The sequence below is a fragment of the Scyliorhinus torazame genome, chromosome 11 (assembly GCF_047496885.1).
Source record: "Scyliorhinus torazame isolate Kashiwa2021f chromosome 11, sScyTor2.1, whole genome shotgun sequence".
Lineage (NCBI taxonomy): Eukaryota > Metazoa > Chordata > Chondrichthyes > Carcharhiniformes > Scyliorhinidae > Scyliorhinus > Scyliorhinus torazame.
Genome location: NC_092717.1, coordinates 82,507,639 through 82,519,412, shown reverse-complemented (window position 1 = coordinate 82,519,412; position 11,774 = coordinate 82,507,639). Strand labels below are relative to the sequence as shown.

The window sequence follows — 11,774 nt, the reverse complement described above, 5'->3', positions numbered from 1 at the left end:
AATTCCATTCAATGGCTGCTCGGTGAAGGAGTATTTATAGTATTTGTAGTGTTCTCAAAATATTTTAACACGGCAGTATTAATGTATTGCACTACAAATTACTTCTTTTTGCAACAAACAACATCCCAGAATCATCTTGAGAGATGTAGACCAAAGTTTACGTGATTTGATTTGATTTGATTTTCACATGTACTGAAGTACAGTGAAAAGTATTTTTCTGCGGCCAAGGAAACGTACACAGTACGTGCGCAGTAGACAAAAAAGAATAGTTGATAGTTACAGTGATTACGAAAAAGTACACAGTACATTGACAAATAAGTAATTGGTTACAGCATGGAACAAGGGCCAAACAAAGCAAATACGAGAGCAAGAGCAGCATAAGGCATCGTGAATAGTGTCTTACAGGGAACCAATTAGTCCGAGTGAGAGCCGTTGAGGAGTCTAGTAGCTGTGGGGAAGAAGCTGTTCCTAAGCCTGCATGTACGGGTCTTCAGACTTCTGTATCTTCTGCCTGATTGAAGGGTCTGGAAGAGGGTAAACCCTGGGTGCAAGGGATCTCTGACAATGCTGGCTTGTTTCCTGAGGCAACGGGAGGTGTAGACAGAATCAATGGGAAGGTGGCAAGCTTGTGTGATGGGTTGGGCTGAGTTCACCACACTCTGCAGTTTCTTGTGATCTTGGGCCGCGCAGTTGCCATACCAGGCTGTGATGCAGCCAGACCAGATGCTCTCTATTGCACATCTGTAGAAGTTTGTGAGAGTCGATGCAGATATGTTGAATTTCCTTAGGAAGTAGAGAGTAGGAAGTGCTATGTTAGAATAAGCATTTGCAATTGAGTGCCACAGTTTGATGAGCATATATAAATTCCCTGAAATATGGCACCGTACAGTTCCTAATTTGTACTTGCATTTGAATTTTTGGTGATGTTGATAATAGAGGAGGAATACAAAGTACATTTTGTTTTAATATCCTGGAAGACATCCCTGTGGATGATTGAAGCTTACTGAAAAATTGGCACGTACATACCTGTAAGATCTGCAGGAAGGTTATTAGATTTTTGCACCATAGTGACACACAATATAATAGACAAATGATATTAACCAAACAATTGCTTTTGGGTTTGTGTGGGAAGGCAACAAAGGTTTTGCAGTGTCAGGCCTCGAGGAATGTTGAATGTTAATGCGCATTAAAGTGGCTGTAGCATACACCTACCTTACTGGTAAGTGACAGCTTGTCAGGTTCTGAAACCTCCCTGCGGATTTTTCTGCTTCTCTTAATATCATGCTAACTTTGTACAGAAGCTGGTGGGCCAACCATATTTAACATACCGTTTATAATCGAGAGCTGTTGAAGCTGTTACGTTGTCAGGTTTTCCAGTAATCAAATGTAAATTCTGTCTTAATAAACTTGCAATAATGATGTTGCAAATATTAATCCTTCAGTGTGAATGCCATCATTCATCACTGCTGTGGAGCATGCTGACAGTTGCCATGGTGCGTGGAAGTACTGCAAGCATAGAGGTAGGACTCTTAAAGGGATCAGAAGTGTAATTCTACCACACAGATAGCTGACTGTGAACACTGACAAAAATATAATTCCTTCTATTATCGGTGTACCCCAGCCACCAATTCGGCAGATGCTGGATTGTTAAGAAATAGGGAGGAATGAACAGAAGACTCATTTGATGTAATAAATGTTTTGAAAGGGAATTATAGGCAGAAAATTAGACCTGGATCCTTTGATGACAACAGCATTTTGTTTGATTGTATCTCCCTTTCTATATTTGAGTTATGGTTACTTTTTCTTTGTTGCTGGCACATTGTTTTCCAACTATTCTGTCGGTTTTCTTTCTATACTTCAAATATTTTTTCAGGTTGTGGAATACTTCTTTGTTGTTTGCCAATCTGAGGTGGAAAAGTCTGATTTCTGCCATTAAACTATCTGCCGTGAGATCGCTCAACCTCCCTGGACCAGCTTGCAAAGCAGAGTTGACCTCATTTGTCAGCAGCACATCAAGATGAGGGCTAATGTTGCCTTTTTTTTCAAAACTTTGAATAACTGAGACTTAAAGGTTGCCAGGCACTGATGATTCAGATGGGAGCAAATAATTTCTGAACCTGAAAGGCCTGGATAGTTGGGATGGGAGAGATTAAGGGTTAAATTGAGCCCCGGAATGCACTGATCATAAGGGACTACACTATCACTTCAGGTCCATGACCAAGATGTGTGCACACAATCCCAACAAGAAGTGCACATTGTGCCATCCTGATAAAATGCTCGATGCAGGCCTCCTGAATACAAAGAGGATGGAGATCATTTTGTGAATCAGTGTGCCATGCTGAATTTAGGCCATCATTGTTGTTGAGACACCCTGTGCTGACATAGACCATCAGACCATAATGCTAAATGACAGGAATCGCAAGTAAATTGCTCAATCATTTCTTCTGACTGCAGGTCAACTTCTTAACGTTCTTTGTGGATTGTTAGAAGGATTCCACATTACAATACAAGCTGCAGGGAGAAGGAGGGTGAGGGAGAAGAGCAGGGCACCCAGTAGGCAGCCACATTCAAGGAGGGAGGGAGTGAGGGGACATCAGGGAGTACCCCTAATCTGAGCTTCAGTGAGGAGCAGTGTACTGCATGCCTTCATGTCACTAATGATGTTGCTACTTAGTGGGCAGGAGCCACAACTAGAGCCTTAACGCAAGGCATGGATGGACTTCAAGCTTGAGGCCTTCTGCAACTGGTGAACGCAGCAGAGGCTGGATTCTTATCACTACCCCCAAAACAAATTAGCTGGAATTCTCTGGTCATTCTGTTTCACTTTTCCTGCCAGAAATGCACCCCGCCTGTGGCACTTCCTTGTGATGTGGGGTGGCTGCAAAGGGAAATCCCATTGACAAGTGGTGGGAAGATAAAATCCTGACCCTGGCAAATTGCATGCGGCCAAGAAACATGTGACTGGTGGATCGGAGAATCCAGTCCATTATGTTTTGGTTTGATAAATCTCTGCTGAAGTTTGATTGGTTCTGTTACAGTGGTATATAATACCCCTTAAAGGGTTGATCATTTGTTTAATAGGTTTTGGTTCATTGGTTTATCTCAAAAGAGTAAAAAGACACAGTTGTTTGCAGAAGAAGTGTGAGGGGTGTGTGTGTGTGTGTGGGGGGGGTTGTCAGGAGACCTTCTAGTTAGCCTACTCCCAGACCTGGCTGAGGTGTTTGTTTTGTTACCTGTGTGGTAGGTAACATGTGCTACTCAAACATTGGTTAGTGATGAAGTCTTCTAAATCTCGATGAAGAAGACTCAAACTCGTCCACTAGTAACAAAAGGGTTATTGAGTAACTATAACAATAATTGCATGAGTTCTTTACTTTAACTTTGATATTAGTGATAAGGCTAACAAGATCTAATCACGGTAACTATACATAACTCCACTAGCCATCTGAACTAGTCTGCTATTGCCCTGGTCACAGTGCACCCGAAAGAGAGAGAGAGATCCAATGTGGTTGCCTTTTATACCCCTGTTGGTCCGGCCCTCTAGTGGTGCTACTGATTACACATTAACCCCTTGTGTACATGCACATATAGAGATCACTACATCCCCCTTTTTTTCCTGTTACATATTTTCTGTATGTTGCAAAGAAACTTGAACAAACATAATGGATGCAGTTTGCAAATGCATTACATAAAATCAATGAGTTAGTCCGTCAAATGTTAATACATTTAGCCTCTTGGGTTTTTCCCTTGTGTGAAATAGGTAGACAAATGATGTTATGTACCAGTTCAGATGATCTTGATCATTATACAAAGCCAATTAATATTTAAGAGTCCAATCTTAATTTTAAAAAAATTTGTGAGTCCATACTTTATGAGTTTGTTCGGTCAAGTTGCTTTCTTCTTCTGTTGTTGAAGTGGTGATGTTGATGTTGTTATTTCTTTGTAAACGTCGTCAGTGTTCCTGTGTTTAAGTAACCAAGAAGTCACAATGAGGTATTTGAATGGTCAAATCACTTTGTTGTCTGATTTATGCTTTTTTTTTTCTATGCTTGCGGTAGCGATTCTGTGTTACATCTTTGTTGTCTGACCTGGACTTTTTCTTGTGCTTGTGGTATTGATTCTGTATGTCATCTTTGTTGTCTGACCTGGACTTTTTCCTGTGCTTGTGGTATTGATTCTGTAAGTCATCTTTCTTGAAAGCTGGTTTGCTTGTTTGTTGTGGAGGAAATGTGAATTTGTGAGATTTGTTGCCATGACATAGCATGTTTGTGCTCTTGCCATTGTTTTGCAGTGTGCTGTGGCATTGTCCTTCATGTGTAGAGTTGTACCATGTTGTACAGGTAATTGTTTCATTGTTGTTGTTTCTGTCTTTGTCGTTTTTCTTTGTCGTTCTTGTTGTTGTTCTTTTTGTCATGCTTGTTGTTTCTGTTGTTTTCGCTGTTGTTCTTGTTATTTTTCTTGTCGTGCTTGTTGTTTCTGTTATGCTTCTTGTTGTTTATGTTCTTGTTGCGCTGCATGTTGCCTTTGTTGTTGCTGTTGTTCTTGTTTCTGCTGTGCTTCTTGCGGTTTTTGTTGTTCTTGTTGCGCTCAATGAGTGTTCCGTGTGGATGATTTGAGTCATTGTTTCAGTTATTGGTGTCAATGTCCTTTGTGGTATCTGTTACATTGAGCGTTTTTTCTTGAGAATTGTGAGAATGATCTGATGTTGCATTGATGTTGGTGACATCAGTAATTTGTGGTGGATTTGATTCCTCTTCTTTGCTTCCTTGGTGCTCCTCTTTTGGAGTCATTTCAGGTTCATTTGAATCATCTTTGGTTTCTTGGTGTTCCTCTTCTGGAGTCAAAATCTTCAATATTTCTATTGACGTGGTCTCTCTGGACTCTTGGTGCTCCTCTTCTGGAGTCATAATCTTCACGATTTCAATTGACGTGGTCTCTCTGGACTCTTGGTGCTCGTCTTCTGGAGTCAAAATCTTTAAGATTTCAATTGACATGGTCTCTCTGGACTCATGAGTAGCCCTCCCCTGATTGTTGAGTACTTCTGTACAGATGAGCTGAGATCTGTCAGTCTCACTGTGATCCTGCACATCCTGTATGTCGATCATGATCACATTGTCACTATTCTCACATACAGCAGGTAGACATTCATTGTCTTCTTGTTGGTTAAATGAGCTGGGTAGATTTTCATAGTCTGCTGCTGGTTGCGCAGATAAGGTGGATAGAACTTCATCATCTTGTTCATGCACGGCGTTCGCTATGGAGTGTTTGCTTGCTTCCATTTTTGAGTCTGACACCGAGCTGCCTGTGGAGACTTGCATCACTCTCTCTGTGGAGTCTTTCATCGCTCTCTCTGTGGAAACTGTCATCGCTCTCTCTGTGGAGTCTTTCATCGCGCTCTCTATGGAGTCTTTCATCGCTCTCTCTGTAGAGTCGTGCAGTGTTCTCTCTGTGGAGTCGACCTGTGCTCTCTCAACGGAGTCGTTCTGTGCTCTTTGTGCGGCGTCGTCTTCTTCTTGGGTATTGCTGTCATCCAATGCATTGACGATCTGCCATGGCACCATGGTATTGGATTCATCCACCATGAGAAAAGTCATGTTGAGCTTTTCATCCGTGTTACTGATGCAATGATCATCAATTCCGAATAACTCATCCATGTCTGAGCAGTAGTCTTCAATGAACAAATCATCTCTTTTTGTTTCTGTTTGTTTTTGTCATTGTTCTTTCTATGTCCAATGAAGAAATCATCTTCTGATTAGTATTCTTCAATGAACAAATCACTGTGCTCTCCTCTTTGGGTGGTGCAAACTGTTTGTGCCAGGGTGCTGCAGAGATTATTTTTAACAGCTGGTAGACACTCAGGCTTTGTTTTGTCTTTTGAGGTAAGAAAATTGGGTTTTGCAGTTTTAAAATTGGGTTTTGCAGCTTTAAAATTCTTATTTGTAATTTTCGGGCATTTCCCTTTTAAGTGGGCGTGGTCCGGGTCTTCTGACGTCATGACGCTCATGACGTAAAGCATAAGAATCGATTGCGCATGTGCAATCCGACTTTCCTTTACTGTGCGCTCTTTTCGCATCTGCGCTTGCGCGGCTCCTTGCGCATGCGCACAAGTGTATCTTGCCATTTCTTTTCTTTTTGAGGAGTGCACATGTGCGTACCGGCCGGAACGCTCTCACTCAAGATGGCTGCCAATCAAAAAGTGCTGTTGCATCGAGTGAGATCCTGCCTTCGCCTCGTGGTGAGTGTTCGCACCATTTTTACTGATTTTGTTTTCTAGAAACTGATTCTGTGTTTGTAAAGACTCACAGTGTTGAATTTGTTTTTGTTCATAAGCAAGGCATTTTTGTATAGCAGTTTCTAGAGTTAGATACCTATCCTGTGAAAGTTCTTCCTTCAATTTTTTGTCAGATAGTCTATAAATTAATTGATCCATTATCATAGTGTCTCTGAAATCAGCATAATCACAGCCTTGTGATGTTAACTTGAGATTTGTAATAAAATCAGTGATGGGCCCTCTGTTTCTCTGGCATTTATGACAAGAGTTAAATATGTCCGGCATCTCACCAGACTGACTCTTACAGTGTTCATCAAATTTTTTGAGTATTACTTCTAATTGGGTGTTGTCTTCACCTTCTAAGTAAGTAAAGCAATTATAGATTTCTCTAGCTTCATGCCCCCTATTGAGAGTAGTAATGCTATTTTTGTTGCATCAGAGACCGTGCTTAAATCATTATCTGCGATAAATATTTGGAATATTTGTTCAAATCTTTTCCAGTCATAACATAAATTACCGGTTGTTTCCAGCTGCCCTAGAGTCCAATGAGTCCCATAGTTAGTCGTCGAGGATCCATTTGCTGTGAAGTCTTCCACAGTTGAATATCCGGTCTGAATTTTCTTTTCTTTTTGTCTAACCTAATCTAACTAGCTCTGTTAAAACCAACATGCCTGGTACCATGTTTTGTTACCTGTGTGGTCGGTAACATGTGCTACTCAAACCTTGGTTAGTGATGAGGTCTTCTGAATCGCGATGAAGAAAACTCAAACTCGTCCAATAGTAACAAAAGTTTTATTGAGTAACTATAACAATAATTGCATGAGTTCTTTACTTTAACTTTGATACTAGTGACAAGGTTAACAAGATCTAACTACGGTAACAATACGTAACTGCATTAGCCATCTGAACTAGTCTGCTATTGCCCTGGTCACAGTGCATTCAAGAGAGAGAGAGAGAGACCCAATGTGGTTGCCTTTTATACCCTTGTTGGTCCGGCCCTCTAGTGATCATGCGGTGCTACCGATTACACAACCCTTGTGTACATGCACATATAGAGATCACTACAGTGCTGAGGGGATTGTTCAACCCGACTTCTCTGCTCTTCCATGTTTCCGTCTGCGCCTGGGTGTCCCTTGAGAGGGAGTATGCAATGTCTCCTGTTATTCTTGAGGCCTTATGCAGCTGGTGGGTACTAGAGACCTGGAGTGCATTATCAACCTTGGGAAAATTATTTTCATTTACGTGAGTGTGCTTCTTTTGAAGTTTGGGTTTGTTTGTGTTTAGTTTGTTTTGTTATAGTGGGGTGGTAGTGTCCCTTTCAAATTGTGCTCCTAATAGGCAACAGATTCTACAAGAGAAGTACAAAGAAACACATTGAATGTATTGTACGGTATATGTATGCTTGTAGCGTTTCACTTTGTAAATAAATGTAAAACTGAGTAAAGTAGGGTAGATGGAATACAAAAAGGCCTGCATGGATTGAGAGAGTGGAAAAACAGCCAGTGCAGTAATTTGGAAATGTAATCAATGATAAAATGTAGAGAAATGCAACCATCAATTTGCACACCGCAAAGCCCCATAGACAACAATGCGATTAATTAGCAAATCATTTGTTTAATGATGTTGAGTAAAATGAAAATATTGGCCAGGGCACTGCAGGACTCTCATTCTCTTCTCCGAATAGTGTCACAACATCTTTCGCAACCACTAAAAAGGCAGAGGTACAGCATCTCATCTGAACGACAGCATGTCCGACAGTGCAATGCTTGCTCAGCACTTCACTGAAGTGTCAGTGCAGATTAGATGATCAAATCTCTGGAGTGCGGCTTGAACCAACAACCTTTTGATTTCAAGATTGATGAATGAAGATTACCTAATGTCAGGAAGTTGAATTGTGTGCAGAGGAAATGCCATTGGTTGAAATATGCTGCTCTTCGCTCTTTCAAGACACCCAACAGGAGTCAGTTGTATTGTCTGAGTTTACAACTGATGATATATGGGATGCAGAAATAGATATCTGGGGCGGGATTCTCCGACCCCCCGCTGGGGTGAATTAAACCACCTCCCTTACCGGCGGGACCAGGTGGCGCGAGCAGGCTCCGGGCTCCTGGGGGTGCCCCCACGGTGGCCTGGCCCGCGATCGGGGCCCACCGATCTGCGGGCAGGCCTGTGCTGTGGGGGCACTCTTTTACTACGTGTCGGCCGTGTAGGTCTCCGCGATGGCCGACATGTAGGTGAACCCCCCGCGCGCATGCGCGGGGATGACGTCAGCAGCCACTGACGCTCCCACACATGCGCGGACTTCCGCCGGCCGGCGGAGTCCCTTCAGCCCCGGCTGGCGTGGTGCCAAAGGCCTTCCACGCCAGCAGGTGGGTCACCAACCACTCCGGCGCGGGCCTAGCCCCTAAAGATGAAGGCTTGGCCCCTAAATGTGGGGAGAAATCCGCACCTTTGCGGCGGCCCAATGCCGGAGTGGTTCACGCCACGCCATCCCGCCGGGTAGGGGAGAATCCCGCCCCTAACGTACACAAATATTTGATGTCTGCATGACAAGTTGAAAACGCTGTGAAGATATACCGGATGCAAAGATATAGAGGCAAAGAGTAGAAATGCAAGAAAGTTGTGCTGTTTTTTCATAAAACATTGGTTAGGCTGCAGCTGAAGTGATGTGCTCAATTCAGACCACCAAACCTTATGAAGTATGACAAGGCCTTGGAGAGGATTCAGAAGAAATTGAGGGACTTCAGTTGAAGTGGATTATAGCCCTAGCCCCAAATTTAGACAACCCCACAACAGGAGTCCTCCCTCAGCAATTATCATGACCTGAATTCAAGGCAGCAACTTCAGGCAGACACGTGTGTTGCATCTGAGAAAGTAAACCTGGGGCGAAATTCTCCTACCCGCCCCGCCACATTTCTGCGCCGACCGGCCGGCGGGAGTCTCCGTAACACCGGCCGGTCAATGGGGTTTCCCATTGTGGGGCAGCCCCACGCCGTCGGGAAACCCCCGGGCGCTGGCAGAACGGAGACTCCCGCCGGCGGAGAATGACGCCCCACATCTCCCCCCAAAGGAAGAGATGATTAAGAGATGTTACCTTTTCCCAGTTAGCCTGTTAAATAATTTGTTACCAAGTTACAACTACCTGGATACTATAAGGTTCTGGGGCTGTCTCTTCAAAAACTCCTTCCACTCGCAGAAAATAAAAGAGAGGTGCAGAAGACTACAAGAGACACTGCTGGATTCTCCGCTGCAGAGTTCCCGATGCAGCGGAGAATCCAGCATTGTCAAAAAAACAAATTGACACCCGTTCCGATGATCTGCTCCCCCACTAGCGGTGGTATCGAGGTTCGTGCCCTGCACCAGTGGGATGATGCAAATCGGTCAAATTGACCCATTTTCATACTATTAACTGCTGTGCATTGGATTCTCCAAGCCCAAGCCCCATGTGAATCTCTGGTCCTCTCGTCTGGGATTCACGTGGGTGAGAATTGGTGAGTATTTCCTAGCATGGCCCTGGCACGGTGGACCTTATTGTGGGCCAAGCGGGTAACTCTTTTCGAGAGTTGCCCCAAGGTCCATCGGAAGGACCACTTCCCCCCACAATACAAACCTTGCCCACCCAACCCCCATCAGACCCCCCCATAAGAGAGACCTCCACTAGAAATCCACCCCAAAGAGAGAACCCCTTCTACAGAGAAAAAGACGAAGTGAGAGCATTTAACCACCTTTGATGTAGTCCAATAACTGTCAAGCATAACTAGAAGTTTATACATATTGCGTTTAGTTTCACAGCAGGCCACTTGAGATCCAGTCAAGCATGAAGGGAAATGAAATTAAACAATCCATGTAAGCTGTCAATCACAGGCTAGTAAAACCATTTCACATTGATGTGAATGAAAGCCTTGCAGTTCAAGGATCTGAGCGCATTTAAACCCAGATGATGTGGTTTTCCCTTCCTTGGATTTTATAGGTGCTGCTTTCTGTCCATGAGCCAGCACATCAAGTGCACAGGTGAGTTTTAAAGCAGTGATTTTTTTTCACTGTCTCAGTCAGGACTGTTCTTTAGCTTCCAGACGGGGGTCTCTCTAATGGGGGGTCTTTTTATGGCAGGGTGGTTTGTGCTGGGGATCTCTCTTATGGGAGATGATGGGGGTGTCTCATGGGGGGTGGGGGGTGACCCATAAAATCCCGTGGTGGGGGGGGATGGAATTGCATTGTTGGTGAGAGGGGGCCTAGCTGCTGGACCTTAGATTGGGCCACCCACTCTAAATGGTGACCCAATCCCTCGCAAAATTCTGCCATGCATAAATTTTCATCAAAAGAGATTGTGAATTGCCTCAGGATTCCCGCTTCCAGCACGAGTGCAAGTCAAAGGCAATTCATCTCCAGCTTGAGGATAGAGGGCTGGATTCTCCGATTCTGCGGCTATGTCCGCAGGATACGTCTGGTCTTACAACCAAAATGTCGGCGCCGCCCTTGCACCATTCCTCCGCCCGGTGGGGGGCTAGCAACCGTGCCGCTTAAGGTCCCCGGCTTTACCTGCGGATATGGCCTGCGGCGGTTACGCCGTACTGCATGGCGCCGGCCGTGCACGGACACATCCTGCCAAAAACTGCCCCTCGGTAACCCACCTCGCCACCCCCGGACCACCCCCCACCGTTCCCCCCAGCCCACGCCGAAGCCCCCCCTGACAGCGGGATGCCCCCCTCCCACCCGATTGTGGCTACGCTGGACACAGTCTGTAGCCATCAAGCGAGGTCCCTGGAAGTTGTGAAGACACGCGCCCCATGTCATCGGGAAGTCGGCCCATCGGGGACGGAGCATTGGGGAGAGCTTCAGTTGACATCCTGAGGCTGTCTCGATGGCCTGCAGTGTTTTTGAGGGGGCGGAGCATTGGAAAAACGGCTCCGCCCCCGATTCCAGCGTAAAAATGGTTTCCCCGGCCGATCGCCAAACGCGATTTTGGCATCGCCGATTGGAGGATCCAGCCCAGAATCTTCCAAACAGAGAATTCAGCCCATTATACTTGACCAACTTAATTACAGGTTGATTGCAGAACTATTTAGCATGCGATACACTTTAAAGTGGATGAATACCTCGCATCATTAATGATGATAAAAGATTAAAAGCACAGGTCAGAACATTCTGGCCATTGTGCTGGCAGGATCTTTTGGTCCGCCCACAGTGGAGATGGGGGCATTCAACAGTATATCCCGTTGACAACGCAAGACCATAGGATCCTGCCACCACAAACCACGTGGTAGGTTGTGCTAGTTTAGTTCTAATACAGAATCCAATAAAAGATTGAAAAGGCAATATCACAGCTAATATCAATTTGAGAATAACCATCAGTATTCAAAGTAATGTTTTACCTGAAGCCCTGAGTGAATCAGTTGTTTGGGCACTTGGATAGTAAAGCTGTCTGCTTTACCATATCTACCCCTCGACAAGTGGAGAAACATTGAGGGGGTTCTCCCGCTACCTTCCACAATATTCCTGATTT

General features: G+C 44.5%; 1 long non-coding RNA gene across 1 annotated transcript in view; it reads left to right on the top strand.

Annotated features, from left to right (window-relative positions):
• Window positions 1-1,353: 1,353 nt before the first annotated feature.
• Window positions 1,354-11,774, top strand: part of LOC140385998 (uncharacterized) — a 49,496-nt gene continuing 39,075 nt past the window's right edge. The window contains exon 1 of the long non-coding RNA XR_011933519.1: window positions 1,354-1,520. This is a non-coding gene — a long non-coding RNA (uncharacterized lncRNA). The remainder of the gene's footprint in view (window positions 1,521-11,774) is intronic.